Below are 12,838 nucleotides of genomic sequence, written 5' to 3'. Positions count from 1 at the left end.
ATCGAATCTACCGATAAAGGTCTGCAGTCTCTATTGACAGTCGAAATTGCATCCACTTTGGGGTTCCATATACCCTCCCACTCACTTGGTCGACTGTGCAATTTAGCATTCCACTTTGGGGTTACGTATACCCTCCCACTCTCTGGCCGGTATGGTGATGATGATTTCCATTTCCGGAGCATTTCTTACAAATGCCTACAATCTTCGACAGCTTTCGACATCCTCAAGACATTCAGGTTGAGTAATTGTACATTCATCATAAATTTGTAATATCATCCATTCTTATTCATTCATACTGCTATTGTTCATTTACTTATATAGATTTATCTTACTTATAGCTGTGCCTACAAAGGCAATCAAAGAGTTTGTCATTTCAGGACATTGAATAATATTCAAAATTTTGAATACCAAATCATTTTATTTTTTGAATTTGTTTTTTTTCACATTTTTAAAAGTCTTTACAATTAGCAAGCATCACATTCAACTTATGTATTTTGAAACTTACATCACAATTAATTCAACAATAAAAATAACAATTATTCACTATTTGATTTTGCAATTATTCACATTACCTATTGTTTTGGTAGGACAAGTTGTATTCAGGACTCAGCCTACCTGGTCCTCTATTAATTTTGCTACCAGAAAAGTTATTTTGATAGATATTAGGAGTATATTTATCAAGTTAAAGGTTAAAATTTCTCTAAAGTTTTTGTAATTGATGTCTTTTTCTAAATTTTAAAAACTGTCTGTTCTATAAATTTTGATATGATTGATTATCGTTTGAAATGGATGGTGGAGTGTATGTAGAATTTTTAGTGGGGTTTGTTGATTAGAATTTTGCTGGTATGTGATTGTTTTTTGAGATGGAAACCCATTATTGCCTAAAGAAGGAATAACAGAGGTTATGACTTAGAGAGGCAGTAATGAGATAATACTTTTTGTGTTGATTACTTATGTTGATTGCCATAGATGCAAAATAATGATTAATAATGTTGATTGCCATAGATGCAGATGATTACTTATGAATATTGATTGCCTTTGAAGCAAAATATTATTGATGTTTTGAGTGATTTCTTGTTTAATGATTGATAGTAAAGTTTTGTCATGAAATGTAGTTTGTGTTTAGAACATTGAAAAGTCGAAATAAACTATAGTATCCAACAAACGATGATTAATAATATTAAATAATTTGCTTTTTATACAATATTTGAACAAAAAATCAAAATGAAAACTTATAAATGTGTCCACATAAATAATTTTGAATCCCTGAATGATAAATCATAAATGTGAAATGAATTTGCTATAAATGCTATAAATGAAATGTTATACTAAATGATAATGAAATGCAGATATATTGTATTATGGAATGATTGTGAATAGAAGACCAATTGTCTGAAATATTATTGAAATATGTATTGAAATTATTTTTGTTGTGATGATCTGATGTTTTTTACAATTTTGATAATGATACAGGGTGTAATGAAATTTATGTAACATGTATTTGTTTATGTTCTAAATTTTGAAGAATGGATTAAATTTTGTTATTTGAACAGTGAATAAATGGAAATGAAATTTTTTTTATTAAAATTTTGTAATTGATGTCTCCAAATTTCACAATTTATGTATTGCTGACTGTATAATAAGATGTTAACAAATTTCATTTTTATATTGATTATATACTTAGAAATAATTTTCATGTGTATTAGATTGTATTGGTAGCCTAATAAAAATTTTCTTTTTAGTTTATAACATTTTAAGATAACAGGTACAGCGTGGACATTAACATCGGAATAATTATCACGTGAATCTCGAAATCAGCAACAAGTGAACGCTATGAAGAGTGTTAAGAACATTTGGGTGATTTTCGAACTAGTGTGACTCATTAATTGACTATCAGCGCCAATGTCGATGCCAATGTCAATGCCAATAACTACACCGATGTCTCTGCCAATGCCTGCGCCAATGTTGATGCCAATGTCTATGCCAATGCCAACGCCAATATCTACACCAATAACTACGCCGATATCTACGCCAATATCTACACCAATATCTACACCAATAACTACGCCAATATCTACGCTGATGCTTACGCCAATGCCAACGCTGATATCTACGCCAATGTCTACGCCGATGCCTGTGCCGATGCCAATGCCAATATCTATGTTGATGTCTATGCCGATGCCTGCGCCGATGCCAATGCCTGCGCCAATGTTGATGCCAATGCCTACGACAATGCCAACGCCAATGCCGACACCAAAGCATACGCCAATGACAATGCCAATGCCTATTGCTGACCATGTAACTCAAACTTCAACACTACCACATTACCTGGAGGTAATTGCCATCCATGTTCACATTCACAACTTTGAATTCAGAACAGTATCATGAAAGAAATTGATTCAAAAAATCCTCTCCTAAATTATTCCTGTATGCAGAACTCTAAGCCTTGAAAGCTGAAAATATCAAAAAACCAAACCTTACCTAAATTAATTCTCACCTAAGTTAATCCTGTATGCAGCGTCTATCTCTTTTCCAAAAAATGAATTACATTGTCATTTCAAGCCTGAAATGTACATTGTATAATTATATGATACAAAATTTACGTGACTCTGTATCGAGTTTGGTATGCAGCCGTCTACTAAAAGCATGATGCAATGCTAACTGAGATGTCACCTGTATCGAGTTTGGTATGCAGCCGTCCACTACAAGCATGAGGCGATGCTAACTGAGATTTCACCTGTATCAAGTTTGGTATGCATCAGTCGACTACAAGTATCAGCCCAACACTACGTGCATCCAGATCAGCCCAACACTACAAGTATTTGGATCAGCCCAACACTGATGTCATCACACTGGAGTCACACTTAACTGAAATTCATACTGAGTGCCTTAACGGACTGTTTTCCAAAATTTGCATTGATAAAATCAACCGCGTCAATAGTGAAAGAAATGAACATTTTTTGATTTATTGAAATTTTATGTGAAAATTTAATGTAACAATTCATCAATTCATTAAAAAAAAATTTTTTTTTGTTCAACATACTAAATTTTCATGCAATAAAAATTGAATTTTTCTATCTATTAAATTTATGTGCACTTTCAAAAACTATTCTTTATATATATTAAACTTTCCATTGAGATATTTTCCTTAAACTATGAAGCTAAATCAAAAGTAATTTTGATATTCTATACTTTGAAATATTGTTTGGAAACGTATAACAAATGCTATTGATGAATTTTTATAATAATTTTCAATTATAGTTGACATGTAATGTTTTTATAGAAAAAATTGTTACTGTTCTCAAATTTAATTTCAACAATTTCCATTTGTTTCAATGTAATTTTTTTCTTTAAATTCTCAAACAGTAAAATTTTTTATGTCAAGAGGGGGGTATTTGTAATATTACATTTTTTCTCGATTGGAATCGAATCTTCAATTCGAGATCTATAAAACTTGATAGTAAATATCAGAGTAATCGATATGCGGACAACTTTTTAACTGAAAATTTATCGTAAATAATTGTGTTGCATTCCATGGTATCACCGAAACAGAGAAACAGAATTAATAGATTATTTAAATACAGATGATATATAAATTTAAAATAACAGTTTCGAAATAAAGTTTTATTGAGAACAAATATAAAATGTAAATTCTAAACTTGTAATTTATATTTTTTTGGAATTTAATATCAATGACGTGTCCATAACGTTGACACTGATTTTGAGGTGTGGTCTTTGCTCTGTACTTTGTGCTTGTTCTTCTCTAGAAAAATGGTGGCTGGCTATGGAAAGTGTTTTGTGCTCTCTGAATATTTTTCTGTTTAATTGAAATTTTAATGTTTTAAATTGAGTTTTGAACAGTTTTATGGTGTTCTAATTTTATATAAAATTGTTTCGTGTGTATACAAGCCTATAGTCATTGTTTTCAACTATATAAACTGGATAAGTATTTTAGCTTGTAATGATGCTAGGATGTTTAAGTGTGTAAGGTATTGTATTGTGGATTTGTGTTGTATATTGCCAAAATTCTTCAGAAGATTATAAGTTGGTTTGCTCTGAAAACTGGAAATCTCATTCATAGGCGATAGATCCATTCATAGTTTATCAAGAATCTACCACTTTGAAGCCGATAACTTCCTGTAGGTTAATAGGTGTGAAATGCTATCCAACCTATTTAGGAGAAATTGGTAGCACAGCAGTTGGTTTATCCGGCCAAATCGTTATCCGGCCAGGGGTCCAGTCCCATAGCGACCGGATATGAGGGGTTCTACTGTAGTATCATTATTACAAATATTGATTTTTGATATTTTTTTCGTTAAAACTGTGCTTGTACGAAATTCATTCGTGATCAGGAATGATTCTGTATATGTTTATCATCGCATTCAGTCTATAATAACAGAAGAAATGCCATGCACTTGACTTTTGTGGTTTATTATTCAAGAATTCCCAAGAGGATACCTATAACTGGTATTAAACTTTGGGGTTTTTTTTTCGTGAAAACTGTGCTTGTACAAAATTCATTCCATATCAGAAATGATTCTATATATGTTTAACATTGCATTCTGTCCAGAATAACAGAAGAAATGCCATGCACTTGACTTTTGTGGTTGATTATTCAAGAATTCCCCATAGTATCAATATTACAAATATTGAACATTGAATTTTCGGTTTCGTGAAAACTGTGCTTGTACTTAATTCATTTGTGGTTGAAGATGATGCAATAGATCATGTTTTCGACTTGGATACAGTATTTTATTCATTCAAAGTAATACAAAACGTATTATCACGCCTGTATAATATACTGCCTGCATGAGCGGTAGCCAGCATAGGGAAATAATCATTGATTTGTATGACCTTGACTCCATCTTCAAAAGCGTTTAAAAAAAACTGTGCTAAAAGTCACACATTTCATCAATTTCACAGCCTCCTTCTTTCGGTTGGTTTTATAGTCAACAGATCTCATAGAGCAACAACTCAATCATATGGTATAGTGGCAATGAATTATAAATGAGAGACCAATTAGAATTGAAGTAGCGTGACTGAAATACTCTACTAGGCCTATTACTGAGTGGGTTTCACCAGGAGTGAGCGAATTGACATTTAATAAGCATATTTGGAACCGACTATAATTTCACGCAGCTAATTAGGATTTCAATATCTAATTATTAGGTTTTACCTTTTGTTCATTCTATGATTCGGAGAACTGAAAATAAATAATTGATCTTTGTTGTGCAGTGTAAAAGGTCAATCCTACAGCAACTTATATCGAACGTAGGCTTGCAGCTTGCATGTAATAACAAAACTGAATGTGAAAAATTTTATCAGTCACTTTCCATAAAGGCTACACAGTATTCCACTATAAATCCTAGTTATGGCCTACTATAATAGATAGAGGGATTCCTTTCTGCTGGATATACGAGTACTTTACAATTTTATTTTCATCTAAACTCAATAGAACTTCAACCGTATATTGCAAACTAGGTTTACAATATTGAATAGGAATTTCTAGTGTTGATATTATCAACATTTTGTTTTTCTAATGGATTTTTTTTACAAGGAGAGTAAAATAGTCAATATTATATAGTGTGCATCTACACGTCGAGCATATTTATTATGATTGGCCTGTGAACACCATGTACCTATAAATTTATATTTGTGAGAGTTTTGATTATGTGAGCATAGAACCCATATATTATTTTCATAGAAAATGAACCCCAAGTCCATTTCATAACAGAGTAGTGGACAGCATGAAAATTAGTTTTCAAGCTTCACCCTAAATGTAATATACAACAATGCAATATACAACGACTTCACTACCAGATATCGTTACTGTACGGCAAAACGAACATTTTCCGTGATGTAAGCCTTCACAGTTCACACCATTTCCTCTGATAAGCCCACGTTTAGAAACTTCTTGTGGAAGTTGCAATTGTTGCATGAAGCAATTATTGGGGTAATTGGATGTCAGTCATCACCAATGTAGCCTATTCGTGCACAGAATAGTATATGGGTGCACATGGAGAGACCCCTTACTAGTTGTAAGGGTTTCTAGGCCTGGCTACTTCACCTACTTCTCAACAAAAAAATTTTTGTTCTTTTTTTATAAAATTATACCACTCTGGTTTTTGTAATTTATTTGATGGAGTACACGTCACAATTATTCATATTCTTGCTTACAATGCGATCTGACCATATTAAACATTTTGATAATTATTAACAAAAAAATATTTTTCTAGATGACAAAAAATTTGATAATTCACCCTCCTTACTTTTGGCTTGCACCATTCACTCCAGAAGTGAATAAGCTTATCATAAAATGTTATAATTATCTCTTGTAATTTGAGTTGAACCAGTCCTATAGGTCTCTTATTATTATTATTTGTATAATATATGTTAAAAGTATTTATAAGCTGATTGGAATTGTCCTCATCTACGTATTAATATTATGAATACCGGATAAAAAGCTTCTACTCTTTTCGCTGGTACATACCAATTTATCAAGTTCATATCTCTTCAGATTGGAGAAGGGGTATAAGTCGAAATGACACCAGTTAGCTATATACCTCTATCGGATTTGCAGCGATATTTCTTCCACTTACGACTTGTGTGGTGAAGGAGAACTCCATGGTGCTTAGTTTAAAAGTACCGTTCCAATTACACAAGTATGTGAGAAGACCTATGTATTTCGACGGCCAGATTTGTCAGCTTCAGCAGCAGGATTTCGTCTTGGCGCAGGGCGCAGAGACAGGAGGACGCTGAGATTTCGGTCATCTCGGGAGATCATCTCTCTTCTTGTCAGCCACGTAACGATTTATTGTGCTATCTTACGCGGCAGGTGTAATATGTCCACGCATATTCTTGTGCTATGCCCGCGGAAGGCATAAATGTAATCGAGATGTATTCATTACTTCTTTTCGGCGACAGAACTGAAGGACATCCACCAATATTGCAGTTTGAGCTGTAGTCCAGCTAATCAGGAGTTGAAGATCGTCGAATTTTCACCTTCGGAGTATATTGTCGCGAATATACAGGACAACATGACAGTCATATGGAGGTTCTTTTCATCAACTTTAACCTATTCCGGGAGCAATATATGTGGTTTTGCCTTGTCATTGCGAGCTTTCGGTCGGTGGGAGGATATTGGTGAGAAAGACTTTTCCGTGTGACACAAATGTTGATAAACAGCCTCAGGTACTTCATTACTCACCTTTGCATTGGGTTAAGTTTAATTCGTTAAAAATTTATGTTTTGAAGCCGCATTTGAATCCAAAGTTTGTTAATTTTAGTGAGATTTTAAAAGATGATATCGATATAAAGATTCCGGAATTGTCGGTTCAAAATGTGCTATCGTCAGATATATTTCAGAAAGTTGATCTACCCAATTCTTGGGGTGATGTTATGAATTCGTCTAGTTTCTAGTTATATATTATTTGGCTGGTTAGGGGTTTTAACTTTATTCTGTGCATATCTAGGCATCAAATTGTATGTGTAAAATTATCTGCTGTAACGGTAGCACAACCTAAAAGATACACATAATTAATAGTTAATTTATCTGATTGCTTCTTGATGGATTAAATTTTTTTTTCTTTCTTGACTATAAAGTCATTTATGTACTTATAATTTTTCATTTTTTATTGTCAGCTTTTGAAGTCGTTCAACGTTGATTTACACATATATAATGTATAATTGTTAATTGAGAATTTCTTTCCATAAGTTGAATTTATCTACTTATTTTCAAGATGACATTAAATATTCACACTAGGTTGCGATGTATATTAATGCGCATAATATTGGAAGTTGATTTTTATATTTACTGAAATGTTATTGTAGGCTACAGCATAGTATTTCATTTTGAATTTGGATTGAATGTTTGGAAATTATTTACATCTTCAATGTAAATGTTTAATTGAAAGATGATCATTTAGTACTCGTTAATCGATTGTTGAGAAGTGTAATAGGAAGCGTTAAAATGTTATAGACAATTGTTCTACAAAGGGATTTGCATATATATATATATATATATATTATATATATATATATATATATATATATATAATATATATATATATATATTTATTTATTTATTTATTTATCTCATATGATCAGGATTTTAGAGTTTTAAATTTAAATTCATTGAACAGTCATCTATCATTGACAGAAAGATTGTTTATTTGTTTGTTACGTGATATTGACTGTAGCTTTTCTCTATTTTAATAGCAAACGTGCGCTCGTGCGATAGATAGAAAAATATTATTATGTACTCAAGGTGACTTTCATGTTTGGTATTAACTGATAGTTTATTTATACCTCAAAATCATCTTTTGGGGGAGAGCTCGTTTGATATAGGACTGTCAGTAAGTCCGGCTGATCTGGTGAAGAGGGTAGACTTGTTTTGTTTTATAATACAGTCTGTCACAGTTTGAGCAGTCTAAACAGAATTGTATTGGTCAATGAGACAGGTTCTCAACCCGATTTATTAGTTCAGTTAACTTGATTTTTAAATATCAATTGTAACGTTGCGAAATATTCAGTGAATACAAAGCTGGAATTCATCTCGAAAAGCTAAGTGTTTTCTTTTGTTAAGATTCTTTTTAATTTCATTACCACAAAAATTGAAAACATTGCAGCAAAGCGAGTGGCCCTTATTATTGTTTATTCTAATCAGAAATCTTGTTCATTATATAATAGATTCATATCATCTCAAATAATTATTCCCTTGAACCAGTAACTTGATTGTTTGTATTATATTGAAAATCTTAAATGTATAAATATGACGATAACGTTTCGTTAAATAATATAGAAATACTGTTCACCTTTGATTTATCATTACAACCTCCAAAATTATTACATACGGTATAGTCTTTCTCTCCCATCGTTACATATTTGGTGGAGGCTCCTCTCCTCTAGCTTACAATATAAGAACACAAATTTATAATTTCATAGGTATCTAGTTATTAGTGAGTCTGAAGAGGAGCCAAGAGGGCATGTAGTAATGAACTTGGGTAATGTTTCTGAGGAATGTTATGAATTTGATAAATTCGAATATTTGATGATCACAAATAAAATTATTTTGTGTGTTCACACATTGTTTTGGAGATTTATAATACTGAGTTATTTATTTATAAGCCTTTATACCCTAGTATCGGGGCACCGAGCTTCGCTCGTTATTTTTATTTATTGATAAACAAAACACAATCCTCTAAAATGATCGTGTTCATATTTTACAGCTGGCTATACGTCAGCTTATGAATTTCGGGGATGCGATATTTTGATTTTCCACAGACGCACTTTTTTATTATCCACAGGATGACGAAAGTCTCAGCTGTTTTTCCAAGGATGAATTATCCTTTTAATGTCGTTCAGCGAGTTTTCCCAGTGAGACCTAGTGCAATCGAATTTTTATATCATAAGCCTACTATGTTCCAAATTTTGTGAAAATCGTTAGAGCCGTTCTCAAGATCCGTTAGACATAAATAACCAAATATAAAAAATACAGAAATTGCTCGCTTAATATGATAGGATTTTACAGACCTCATTTTTCTAAGAGTCTAAGAAATACATTCAAACTTTTATTGATTAGCAATAATAACTGACTCTGAGATATATTTAGATTTTCGGTTAACCTACAGTAGCTTCAAATAACATTCAATATATTCCAAGATTGAGTTCTTTCTTTTCCTTTGTATGGAAATTTCAATTATTCTATGGCAACCTGGTCCAAAACATAAAACTTATTAATAGAAAATTATTATTCTCCAAGTGCCAAAATATAAATTAATGATGATGGTTTCTTGATCCATTCCGAGCTGCTTTGTTTTAACACACTTTTTTATGTATTTGAACATGACATGCAGTCAATTATTAAGTAAATGATAAAAAACTTTTACTTACTCACTGAAGTACTTTCAAATTGTCTAGTGATTGAACAGTTGAAAATGATCGCTAGACGATTGAAAGTACTTCAGTCAGTAAGTAACAGTTTTTTTATCATTTACTTAATAATTGACTGCATGGCATGTTCAAATACATAAAAAAGTGTGTATAAATCAATGTTACTGTATGTCAACTTCGAAATATATATTTTCATTTTTCACAACATGTTTCGAATTTGAAGCCATTTTCAAGTGAATCAAAAAATAATAATAGTCTTACTTTTGTTGGTGGGGAGTCCCTCCCACCTCGCCAGAATATATAATTCAAGCCGTCAATGGGCCTCACGACTGTTATCGTATCAATTTAATGAGCTCATCCGATACTGTTTACTGTATACTTTGATCTGTTTCAATTAGGTAACTAATAGTGAATTGCAATTATACGGTAATATGATCAATATTCCAAGAGTGAATTGTGCTCTTCAGAACCTGATCTTATTTGGACATTAATTTCATATTTCTTCAAATATCCATCACAAATATTAGGAGAAGCGTGTATCTTATTCAACCGATTAAGAACTATTCCAAATAAATGTGATTAACAAATATTTTTTATTGTTAGATAATGCCCACATCATAAGCCTTCACTTTGGTAATGCTATTTATGTAGATCAAACAAGTACATGCGCGTATAGTGGCGGACTGAAACCAGTTGACCAGTTATTAACAATAATTTGATAACGCTTCACCCTACAGTGTCACCACAGTCGAGCTTTCATGGATGAATTTTCAAAATTTAATAAAACATAACATCTATTACAATAACTATTGGCTACCAATAACATCAATAACATATACAATAACATCTATTACTTTATGATTGGCTACCTACTGTAACATCGACCCAAATACAGACCCTAGAGGTCCATATGGGCGATTATTGAAGTGATTGTAATACTTGTTTTTTTTAATAAATAATTTGAATTTGAATAAAGTTGAATTCTGATGTTCTTACAACAAATATGTGAGTTAAAAGTTAGTCCTGAATTTCAGCAGTTCATTTTTATAGTCCTTAGAGCAGTTACAAAAATATTCGTATTAGGCTTGGGTAGGCTAGGCTTGCAAATTATTCATTCTTGGGAATCCGACTTGAATCAATATAATGAAGAATAACACGATATGCTCTCTCGGTCTGCTTGCATATAGTTTATTCAGAAACAAAACATTAGTTTCAATGCACACAGAATCATTGTCAGTTATTGTATATGTAATTTGAAAACCCATGTAACAATAAGTCCTTCTACACAGTGCTGAATAATTAATAAATCGATTTATTTTTAATTGAATAGACTTTTTTAATAAATAGATTCATTTTTAAACGAATGGTTCCTTTAGAAGTAACTGTGTGGGAACACATCACTACATATATCTATATTCAAGTCAGTCACTGTCATTTTATTATGCACATATTTACACGCTCATAAGCACGCACTTTCTTGGAATAGAAAATCATAATAACTTAATGGAAGTATTTTTTCTATATAAAAGTTCAGTTATTTGATTTTTTATAATTTTTGTTCATACTGTACATGTGACATATTTTTATAATTTTCACTGCTTGCCAGCAATTATTACTGATTGCAGTATCTAGCTATAATCTGGCATTAAAAAATATTCCTAATAATAATCTACGAACGACTATTTTATATTGCCCAACATTGTGTATATATTAGGTGGCTGCTTTCTCCCATAACGGATCAAATGATTCATCATTATAAGATATCATTTCCAATTTTCCTAATACTGCAAGAGTTATTATAATAATATTGAATTCATATTATGTGTACTGCATGCCAGTGATTAATATCTAAACTATAAAGTGGTGTATTTTATTCCACTTGTACAAATTAAAAAAAAAATTCAATAGAAAATCTTAAAACTCGATGTGCATAAAAATAAAACGAAAACGCATTATAAATTAAACCCACAATATCTCAATCATTATGGGATGAATAGAAATAAGAGTATTACAGTCAACTTTCAACCCATCTTATCTCAAGGTATATGTTATAATGAAGGATTAGTTTTATCAGAACTGTAATCTGTTGATGGAATTAGCTTATGTAGTTAGTACTCAGTTGTTTATTGGAGATAGATAAAACTTGTGAGGTTGGATAGTGGTGGTTACTAACCTGCTTCGGGGATCGGTGCCGACAGACTGGTGTTACTCAGGTTGTGGGCAAAGAAGTCGATAGGTCGACCCTGCTCGGGAGTCTCACAACCTCTCACAACCTAGATTTATTTATTGTCAATGTCTCCTTTGAGACACGCAAATAGGTTCTGGTTAGCGGACACGCCACGGCTAACGGCACTGCAGTGCTCTTTCTTCCTGACACGGCTGTTTGATTGGCTCACTGGCCCTGCTAAACTTCTATTCACGAATTTTCTTTCCCTATCGATTTGCCCTTATCCGTCACCCAATGTGCTTTTCTCGGATAGAGCAGGAATGCATGCCAAGTGAAAATAACATTGTCTCCAAATGAAAAAGTTGAGGCAAGTCGGTCAAGGCAACAACTTTGTTTCCACATGAAACCACCCCCTAGGCCAACGCAACATCTCTTCAAATATAAATAAATCGAATTGGATTTGAATGAGTGAAATAACATCATCTAGATATGACACTTAAAAGCTGTCCTTAGAAATATCAACAGTAATGAGAATACCGTATTAATAATCATATCATTCTAAATTAAAAAATTAAATGTTATTTATTCAAACAGATTCAAAGTCACAAAGACAAGCAATAATATCACAATAATCTCACTATTTAACGCTTCATTACTCACGCGGGGTAAATATGACCCCACAGAATTTTTTTTTGTGTACTGCATCTACATTTTATGCTACCCTCTAGCTTCCTGTTTCAGTTTCTATTTGACAAACATGCACTTTGAAATCTTTACTGC

The 12,838-nt window shown here is 32.1% G+C and overlaps 1 protein-coding gene across 2 annotated transcripts in view; it reads right to left on the bottom strand.

The window, feature by feature from the left end:
• LOC111056644 overlaps nt 1-12,838 on the bottom strand; it is a 36,597-nt gene that overhangs the window by 23,195 nt on the left and 564 nt on the right. The window contains exon 1 of one of the 2 annotated variants that reach the window (XM_022344032.2): nt 12,065-12,123. The exons of the other annotated variant lie outside the window; for it this stretch is intronic. The gene's annotated coding sequence lies outside the window, so the exon portion shown is untranslated. Of the gene's footprint in view, nt 1-12,064; nt 12,124-12,838 lie in introns of those variants that run through there. 2 annotated transcript variants of the gene reach the window in all.

This window comes from Nilaparvata lugens, chromosome X (genome assembly GCF_014356525.2).
Source record: "Nilaparvata lugens isolate BPH chromosome X, ASM1435652v1, whole genome shotgun sequence".
Lineage (NCBI taxonomy): Eukaryota > Metazoa > Arthropoda > Insecta > Hemiptera > Delphacidae > Nilaparvata > Nilaparvata lugens.
This window is presented reverse-complemented; position numbering and strand designations above follow the sequence as displayed.